Genomic DNA, 10,320 nt, shown 5'->3' with positions numbered 1-10,320 from the left:
CTGCTGCACATAGACAGGCCCCATGGATGTGAGGACAGGGCAAGGTATGGTCATGCTGCTGAGCATGCTGCAGGTGGATCACACAGCTGGGCATGCGAGCGTGAGTACAGGATGAGGTACAGTGAAGGATGTGGCCGGGAGGTTCATGCAGCAGGCCATGCGAGTATGAGGATAGGATGCAGCACAGTGAAGTAAGCAGTGAAGGTTGTGGCTACACAGCAGGCCATTCAAGTGTGAGGATAGGACGAGGCATAGTGAAGAACACAGCAGTGTGGGTGACACAGATGAGTGTGCAAGTGTGAGGACAGGATGAGATACAGTGAAGGATACAGCAGGGTGGATCACACAGCTGAACATGTGTGTGAGGACAGGATGAGGTTCAGTGAAAGACAGTGAATAATGTGGAAGGACTGGTCATGCAGTTGAGCATGTGAGCATGAGGACAGGGTGCGGCACAGCAAAGGAGACAGTGAATGACGTGGCAGTGCAGGTCACGCAGCCGGCCATGCAAGTGTGAAAACAGCACAAGGTGCTGTGAAGGATGAGCATGCAAGTGGGAGGACAGGATGAGGTGCAGTGAAGGACACAGTGAAGAATGCAGCAGGTGAGTCATCCAGCAAGGCATGGTGACGACAGCCTCCAGAAAAGCCATATTAGTGCACACAGTGCGCATCGCACCACACAGATTACACCAGAGAGTTATTTTGGGAATGAGTTGCACCCTTTATCTTTGCAGGACAGGATGGATGGTGGATCGCATGAGACTCACCACATGTTAGGCCATTTGTGAGAAACAAAGCCAGGGCAGGAGTCATAATGAACCCCAGTGGGAAAAAAAGTGCTGTGCAGTTTTGGACAGCCGACTGCTAGCCAGTGCAGCAGGAGAGCATCCCCCTCCAGGTACCATCCTGCCCAAGGTGTACCTCAGCCTTGATCTCGATCTGCCTGGTACAGGCTCCATCCCACCCCCCCTCCACAAGTTGGAAGATAGATGGTGTATTAATATCAGATGTACATTATACTTAAAAATAGAGGGATATTGTTTCCCTCCCAGGCAAAATGCCGTAATCATTTATGCTGCTGAGACTCTTACATGGGCATTACATTTATAATGATTAATCCATAAAAGATTTTTAGGGTCTGTAATGTCCATGTGTATCAGAGGCCCAGTTTGACTTGCCTGGCTACACCGGTTCTGGCTCATGGTGATAACGGCAGCCCATCGGAGCAGCTCTTTGCTTGGGATAACACTCTGTCACCCCCTGTCTGCTTAGCCTCATTACCGCCCGATGTGATTGTCCCATGAAAAATGACACCAGCAATGAGTGGTGAAGGCATCAGGGGACAGGAATAGAGCCAACTAGCCACAGATTGGCGTGTGGGAAATATTGGAGGGTGGTATCATTGCTGGTATAGAATGACCTAGATCCGTACCCATACATGCTGGCAGGATGACCCAGGTTGCCATGGAAGTTGATTATGTCTCAACTCCAGTTCTGGAGCTGTGAAGCAAAATGTAATAACCTGTGATTAGTCTGAAGTTTGGGGCACAGAGTGATCATTGCAGTCTCACAAGCACTCTCACAGAGTCACACACCTGCCTTTGTTCACCTGTCACTGTGGGAACTGCACCCTCACTGGGGGCTATATGACTCCCAGCTCCACCCTAAACATAAAGTTCAGTCACTTGTTATTTACTTTAAATGAAACTGATTAGCAATAAATGTATTTTCCTGGGTTCACTGTATTTGTGAGGACATTTTCCTGTTTGTCATTTGGAAATGCTATCATGCATTAATTCATATGCGCAGATACACACAAAGAAGTGTTTAAACACACTGATGTAGCAAAACTAAAATAAAAACACATATAAGCATATACATGTATACATAAAGCCACATTAACATTAAAACAGCACACACACAAACATCAAGACATAAATACCTGTTCAGACATTAACTTGAAATTTTTATTTTACTTATTTTTTTTTTTTTTTTTCCAAGTTTCAAGAAAACTTTATTGTCTATTACAAGGTGACAGAAATTCTTCTGACACACTTATATGCTTGTGCAGTACAGATACCCACATCGTTGCCTTCACATACATTCCATTTCTGAGTACAGTACATGAATAATTCATATGGATGGAGTTAAACTTTATTTTATACACGATACAAGCAGACAGGGTTGACATCTACAGACATGACTTCACTGCTGCCAAAAGATCCGTAAAGTGTCATTAGAGCTCGTTACGATGTTCTCGATGGCTCAGGGGTCAATGTGCTGGGGCAGCTGATCCTCTGGAGAAAATCAATATGTCCCTCTACATGGCTTCAGCTAATGAGGAGCCAGGCTGACTGAGCAGGGATGACTGAGGCCTGGTGTTCAAGCCCATCCTAACTAAAAACATACCGCTTTATTGCTCACAAGCTTATGAGCAGGCTGCACAGTCCATAAGTTCAGCAAGCATCCTGCATAAAGGCCTAGGCTGTCCCTTAAAGTGTTTGAATGGCTCCTTTACCAATCAGAAGTGAAAGAGGTGGGTCTTGGCATTACCAAGTAATATTAAAGCATTGTAGTTTGGTTTGAAACTCTTTTGAGACAGTGAACTGAATATTAGTTACTGACTAAAGAAAAGAATATTTGAACCCCACAATTCACTGTGATACCTAAGCTCACTGGTACCCAACCTTGATAACCACAGATCATTTGGAGGGGGTGGGGATACTGGCAGTAAACCTTGCAATTTCAGAACAGATGAAGGCATGGCTTGAAAATATAAGGTTTATTTTTTAAAATTAACCAACCTCTCTCCCTGACTCCCAGCATTCTGTGATCCCCGGGAATACTGGTCACAGACTGGAGCCAAGTAGTGGACCAGGGGTTATGAATCCTTTTTCTAAGCTATATTTCTCCTGTCACTTGGTTAATGGACTGAAAATATGATAATTTGCATTTACATTTACCAGGAGAGGCCTTACTACCATATGCATCTGTGCGTGTGATCACAATGAAATATACCTACACAGGAGGAACATAGAGGAAACACACACATATATAATGCAATAGTGTAATATATAAAGGACATGAGCAAAATATCATACATTTAAAGGCAGCATTTTAAAAGACAATACGAAGTAATTGCACATAAAATAAATGATGATTATGGAAAGTGCTTCAACCAACTTGCCAACTACAAAAGTTTCTGTTTTTAATACCCACCGTTTCATTAAGTAACACTACAGAACTCAGAGCAGAAACATGTTTGGGAGATGCCACAACCATGTGAACAACAGTGAAAATAGTGAATCGAGATCAGCTCAATCGTAATCTCTCACCCAATCCATCTCCAGTCTGTCTTAGAAATGCTTAGTCAGCTCAGGGTCAGGCAGAGCTACACTTGTGTTTGTGGCTGTATTTTTATTTATTGGATTTATTGAGCAAGGACAGCACAAAAGACAATGTTACATGTCAAAAGAATGCAACCGTTGTTTTGTACGGAGGTTTTCTAGCCAATGGCTAATTTGCAAACCTAGTCCTTGGTTGGACTTTTAATAACAGACAATAACAGCAATTATCGTCACACACACACACTCTCTCTCTCAAGAAATTAGTATAAATTAAGTAATATAACTAATATGAAACATCAGTGTTCACAGATTTACTTTTGTTTCAGCCATTTTTTCACCTGGGAGTTAAAGACCCTAACATTCGTTAACAGTATTATTGCTGATGGTAAATTATTCCAGATCTGGGGTCCTTTAAATGAGAACGAGGATTGACCAAATGATGTTTTGTATTTTGTTGGTTTACAGTCTCCATGTGCTGCTCCTCTTGTTGGAGCTCCTGTGCTGCTGGCTTTTACAATCATTCTGCTCACCAACTCTGGGACAAGGCCATTGAGGCATTTGAATGTCAGTTTTATAAAAAAAGTAGTTTTTAAAATTGTTAAAACTTAGGAGATCGTACTTCTCCTGTATTTTACAGTGGTGCCACTTTATCGGTTTTTGGTCCAAGACTTTTAGGGCTTGTTTGTAATGACACTTCACAGGTCTTAAAGCAGATTGAGTTGCTTGGCTCCAAACAATTACACAGTATGAGAGGTGAGACAGAATCATGGCATGCAGGTACAACTGGGCAGCTTTTACAGATAGATATGGTTTTATCAGACGGAAACAGTTAAGGTTGGTCTTAATGGTTCTGGACACTTTCCTGATGTGAGACTCAAATTTAAGGTGAGAATCCAAAACAACAGCCAGATATTTAAACTCATCCACTTTCTGAATTTCTCTGTGATCAATGACAATAATAAAATTATTACAGATTTTACATCTGATTGTGAAACAAATGGAAACGGTTTTGATGTGGTTCAGAGTCAAAAAATGATTATTAAACCAACGAGATACTCCCACCATCTGTGTGTTCAGCAACTCTGCAGCCTGTTTAGAAGTTTTTGCAGTAACATAGATGACGGCATCAGCTGTGTACATTTGGCACTGAACACCTTTACAACCGTCGGGTAAGTCATTAATGTATAAACAAAACAGCAATGGTCCTAAGATGGAACCTTGTGGAACTCCCATTGTGCAGTTTTGAAAGCTTGATTTAGATCCATTAACTCTGACACACTGTTCTCTGTGTTCTAGATATGACCTGAACCAGTTAATGGCTGTCTGAGAGAAATTTAATTTATTGAGTTTATGTAAGAGCATCTCATGATTCACTGTGTCAAAGGCTTTTTTCAGATCTAAAAAAACTGCTCCAATTACATTACCATGGTCTAGAGATCTTTTAATATTTTCGGTGAGGTAGGCGGTAGCCAGTTCTGTTTGTGTACATATTTGCGTGTTGTTGTGTATCCTGTGAGTACATGTCTCTCCATTTCCTTGCTCCCGGCAGAGGACTACTCTGAAACTCCCGTGTGTGTGTGAGCACATGTGCCTCTCCATTTCCCATCGTGGCCCTGCTCCTTCTCCTGCTCAGGCAGAGAGCTCCCCTGAAGCTCTTCCCTGCTCACTGGCCTGTGACAGGCCCATGATGGCTGTGCTCATCATGGCTAGGCAGCTCATTACAAGGGTCTGGATTTTATGAGCCCGCTGGCAGATATGGGGTAGGACAGAAGTGTAAATCAGGCAGTGGCAAGAAGGAGGCTCAAGCTGGGCCCTGCCGGGCAGTCTACAGAGCCAGCATGGCAGTCAGTTTCCACTTTTGGCATTCATGAAAACATGTAAGGACTATCACTGGTGCTCATAATATGTGAGCTTGACACTCAACAACCCATCTCACTGATATTGGATGGAGAAGATTGAGAAGATGTTGTGTTCCTGTGAAATGCTTACTCACAGTTCCTGTAGGGCTGGCCCCTTCCCAATGAAGCAGCAGTGATTTTGAAGCAGAATCATCACATGTAAGTAGCTACATGCAGAGGTTACAAGCAGAATCAAACAGGAGGGGGAGCCCTATCAGGTACACAGCGGGTCCTGAATAAGCTGCTCTGTACATTAGTTTAATGCTTTAAAATATCAAGTTATTTGTGGATTCTTCACGTATCTTACACAATACTTACATCTAGCAGATTAATAGGTAACAATAAGTGAAATTATTCAAAGTACACAAACATGGGACAGAAATCAAGGCATCCTGTAGGAATATCTTACACACTACCGAAATGAATGAAAGCTAATGAAAAACATGACCTTTTATTGAACTGTTCACATTGAATATTTTACTAAATTTTGGGACATTAACAAAAAAAGATCATTCTACAAGGGTAGAGTACAAACTCAGACAAGTGGCTGGGGCAGATCCAGGTTAGCCGGTAGCATGGAGTTTAGGTGGTCCTCCAAGGAGGCCGACGTTTGATTATCCCTCAGCTATCTGCATCATCAATGGTGCTTTACTTCTTGGTGGGTGAGAAGTATGTCATGATTGGAGTACTATAAATATCTGTTTCTGAATGAAATAGGATGCTTTCACATGTAGGCACATGTTTATAGGCTCCAGACCACATGTAGGGCAGGGATGTGATCAGACCTTGTTGCGAATGCCTTTTATGGTGTATTTTTCCAGGCGTTCCCATGTCAGCTATGTAAACTGTTTGCATAAATTGTAAGTTTAAAACTGCAAGAAAAAGGAGATGCGTGTTGTGTAAAATGTTAAACCACTCTGTTATAAGTACCTTTTGGGGAATTATGTTAATCTGCTTCCCAGTTCTGGATATTGTAGTCTTTTACTACAGTCCAAAAAGAAATCACAATGTTATGCCAGAACTGTGAAGCCTCTACCCTAATATAGACACCACACCCAACTAACAGGTAAAACATGCTTAATGCATGACCCCAGCACTCAGTTATCCTGTATATTGCACTCAAAGTAAAACATATATATAATGTATAGACCAGGCAAGGCATTGCTCTTATTGGCAAAACCATCCCTCTGTCTGACACATGACTGGCTCAACCGTGGATGTCACTGGCTGAGCATCTCTGCCCATTGGCTGTGGCCCTTCACCTGGGAAACAACAGGAAAAGCCAATTAGTACGGTAATACAGTTAGACACAGCTCATTTTCTACCTAAAAAGTCAAGTGTGTAACCGCTATGCGTTTTTGCTGGCAATGTTTTTGTAGTTTTAGGGTTTAGATTTTAACAGTGGAATTTCATTTATATTCTTACCTCATACATTTTTCTAAATAACCAACCCCCATGCTTGACACCATTTTCTTTTTAAGATGTTGAAAGCAGAAAAATCAATTGCTGTAGATTTTCCTCAGAAAGATCCCCTATCAGCCTCTGCCCCACATTTCCACTCTTCAGCCCCCTATTAAACTCAGCCAAAGATGTGGCGCACGCACACACACATATATACTATATAGAGAGGTTTTAATTATATCTTTGTGGGGACTTAATTTCCATTCATTTCTGTGGGGAAACTTCTAATCCCAACATGATGACCTTAACCCCTAGCCAGTCCTAACCCTAACCATGAGTAACCAAACTAAATACGAGACTTTTGGCATTTTCAGTTTTTTGCGTAGCCCCTCCCCGGCTGGCGTCACCTCTATTTGGAGAAAATTAGCAGACATAGACGTGGCTATTGCGTTCAGGTTGACCACAGTTTTAATCTGTCCATTTCAACAGATAAATTAATACGAAGAATACTCAAAGTCCATGTTTCGCTCTCAAAACAGCACACAGCCACAGTTAGCTGTTTACATTTTAAGTCAAGTCCATATAAACATATTTGATGAACTTTTTAACAATTGATTGTTTTAAGCACTAGCCGCAGCATTAAGTTTTTCACACTCAACACTTATCTATTAAATGTCAGGTTTTAACATGTCATAGCGCCAATATACTGTTTTATACATTACAATAAAAGAAACAAACAGACTTGAAACAGTCATAAACTTGTACCGGCCATCGCATACACTATATATTAACTCCCCGAGGCGCGCGGCTGTAAAGTAAACATTCACCATGAAGGCGCGACTCGCGCCATTTTAGAGATTCGCTCATGTTACCAAAACAGAGTCTAACATTACATTTACATCACAGTACATACATTAATTCACCAACTGAAACGTATCACCCGTGCAATTACAATTATTTAGGGACAGACATTTACTAACCTATTTGGAGAAAATGAGCAGACATAGGCGTGGCTATTGCGTTCAGGTTGACCACAGTTTTAATCTGTGGTTTCCGACTCTGCGCATACGTTTCTCCATAGCCTGGCGTCCCCTAATGGAAGGGAGCAAACTGCCTCCAATATCATTAGTGATTAATTAAACGTATTGAAACAAAACTTGTGGGTTCCCTTATTTTTATTAAAAAAAAAAAAAAAAACTTATTTAAACTTCCTTTTAACAATTTTAATAGCAACTTTTTGAACAATTAAATCTTTCACCAATTCTACAAGCTTCTATATTTACTTATTTTTACTATCTTAAGAAATTATTTTTCTGTTATCAGCCTTAACCCTTTACAATTGCATTCATAGATATTTATGGTCTCCATAATGTAATATAAACACAATACAAACACACACACATAGGAAAAGCCTTATCCACCGCACAGTGCCATGAGACACTAAACCTCTGTCACTGTAAGATAATAGTGACTTAACATGGGACATGCTGTATGGCACTTAAATATATGGAGATAGGCTCCCAGTCCAAGGACAGGCTCCTAGTCCAAGGCGGGGCACTCACACGTATGTACAGTGACACGCCAAATCAGTCTCCAGTTCAGCTCAACTATCCAATATCATTGTTTCATGCTGTTTTAACCAGCACAGAATCTGCCACTTGGTCTCTATGACATTGCCTGATCCTGGCAGCCTCCTGTGACAATGGGTGGGTAGACAGCGGCGGGGGATCAGCCTTGTGTTCTGGAAAACAGTGCCCATAGACTGACCCCAGGGCCGAGAGACAGAGAGAGATCCTCGGTTTCTGTGGTAACCTCCTGTGGCAGGCTGACATTAGCTCTATAGGGATAGTGTGGGAAGTTTGGATATCCGGCAGAGTCTCAGAGTAGCCAGTTGAGGTGGTTTGGACATCTGGTGTGGATGCTTCCTGGGCGGCTACCCAGAGAGGTTTTCCGTGCACGTCCTACAGGGAGGAGGCCCTGGGGCAGACCCAGGACTCGCTGGAGGGATTATATCTCTCAGCTGGCCTGGGAATGCCTCGGCATCCCCCCGAAGAGCTGGTAAAGGTACCTGGGGAGAGGGAGGTCTGGGTATCTCTCCTGAAGCTGCTACCCCCGCGACTCGAACCCCGGACAAGCGGAAGTTAATGGATGGATGGATGGTGTGGGTGTGAGTGCACTCATCAGTGCCCTTTTGCTCTGATTTTTCCTTTTGCGTCCATATTTCTGTCTTGCAATGATGATCATATATTATATTTTATTGTCTTTTCGAGCTGCATTCAATTGTATGAAAGGTGCTATACAAATAAAATTATTAAATTAAATTACCTAAATGACTATGCTAAGTGAATATGCTAAGTGAATTAAACACAGTGAAACACATTTGTCATGTGAGCAAAAAAGATCAAAATAGGAAATGTTTTTTCTAATTAGGACACCTACTGCATAACCACTTTAGGCCAGGAAATGTAGTGGGATGAATCTACTAATGGCTTTAAACCCCCTGTAGGTGGGATCACTGGGTCCTGAAGATGACTGTTTGGTTTAACCCGATCCACTCTGGTTAATTCATTGGTTCCCACAGGGTTAATCTCAGCAGTGATTGGCTATATAACCCCATCTATTGCTATGAAGCCTCTCTAAGCATCATAAAAGCTCTATAGGGGTGTCTCAGAGAGCTATGTGCTAAGTGCTCCAGAAAAGCTTCTCCATCCTGAATTCATGAATGATACTCCACTTTCCGGCTTCTCAAGGATTCTGGCTGGAATCCAATTCCATCTACAGCATCTGAAGACCCAAGCTGGGTCAGGTGTCAGTTTGCTGTAGTCTTCATAGATCCTCACACATACACACACACACACACACACACACACACACACACACACAGGGTTAGCATTCAACTAATCTCACCCTTGGGAAGCTTGCTGTTAGTGTGTTCCTCTTTCTTTCCCTGCCAGAAGTGGGCTTGTCATGCTTCATTTATTTATTTATGTCTTTGATTGATCAAATGGCTGATCTAATTTGTCTGCATCATTCCTGTCCATAAAAGCAGCTAAGTGAAAAAAATCAATGTAATTGTATTTCCCCTGCTAGTTTCTAAATACAACTATGAAGAATCCCTGATAATTACACAAAACAAAAAAGGAATAATAATAGGAAAACAAATAATCCATCCATTCATTACCGTAACCGTTTCATGCCGACCAGGGTTGCAAGGGGGGGGGGGGGGGGGCGGAGCCTAGGGAACAACAGGCGCAGGTGGGAACCAACCCTGGGCAGTCGCCAACACACTGCAGGGCGCACACATTTACACAAGTATGGGGCCAACCAGATTCGCCAATTAACCTACCGTGCACACTTTTGGACTGTGGGAGGAAACTGGAGCCTCCGGCAGAAACCCACGCAAACACGGGGAGAGCATGCGAACTCCACACAGAAAGGTCCTACGGCCGAACCAGGGACTGAACCCAGGACCTTCTTGCTGTGAGGCAGTAGCGCTAAGCACTGCGTAGCCCAAAACAAATACAAAGTAGAAAATCATGTGGTTTAGAGCAACTGATAGATTAGCAAAGGTAAATGTAATATTATAACTGACAGAATTATAAATAATGTAAATTACCAATATACTGCACTTCATCTTAGAAAGATGATTATAGTTTTTCTGTGTATTCTCCT

At 42.3% G+C, this 10,320-nt stretch overlaps 1 long non-coding RNA gene across 1 annotated transcript; it reads right to left on the bottom strand.

Moving 5' to 3' along the window:
• Positions 1-5,682: 5,682 nt before the first annotated feature.
• On the bottom strand, positions 5,683-7,706 carry LOC140588394 (uncharacterized). Its single transcript, XR_011989744.1, has 2 exons — positions 7,629-7,706; positions 5,683-6,509 (listed from the first exon to the last, which is right to left on the bottom strand). It is a non-coding gene; the product is annotated as an uncharacterized lncRNA (long non-coding RNA).
• Between the last annotated feature and the right edge of the window lie 2,614 nt (positions 7,707-10,320).

The sequence above is a fragment of the Paramormyrops kingsleyae genome, chromosome 3, assembly GCF_048594095.1.
Source record: "Paramormyrops kingsleyae isolate MSU_618 chromosome 3, PKINGS_0.4, whole genome shotgun sequence".
NCBI lineage: Eukaryota > Metazoa > Chordata > Actinopteri > Osteoglossiformes > Mormyridae > Paramormyrops > Paramormyrops kingsleyae.
The sequence above is the reverse complement of the archived record's forward strand: the minus strand, read 5'-3'. Positions and strand labels throughout refer to the sequence as shown.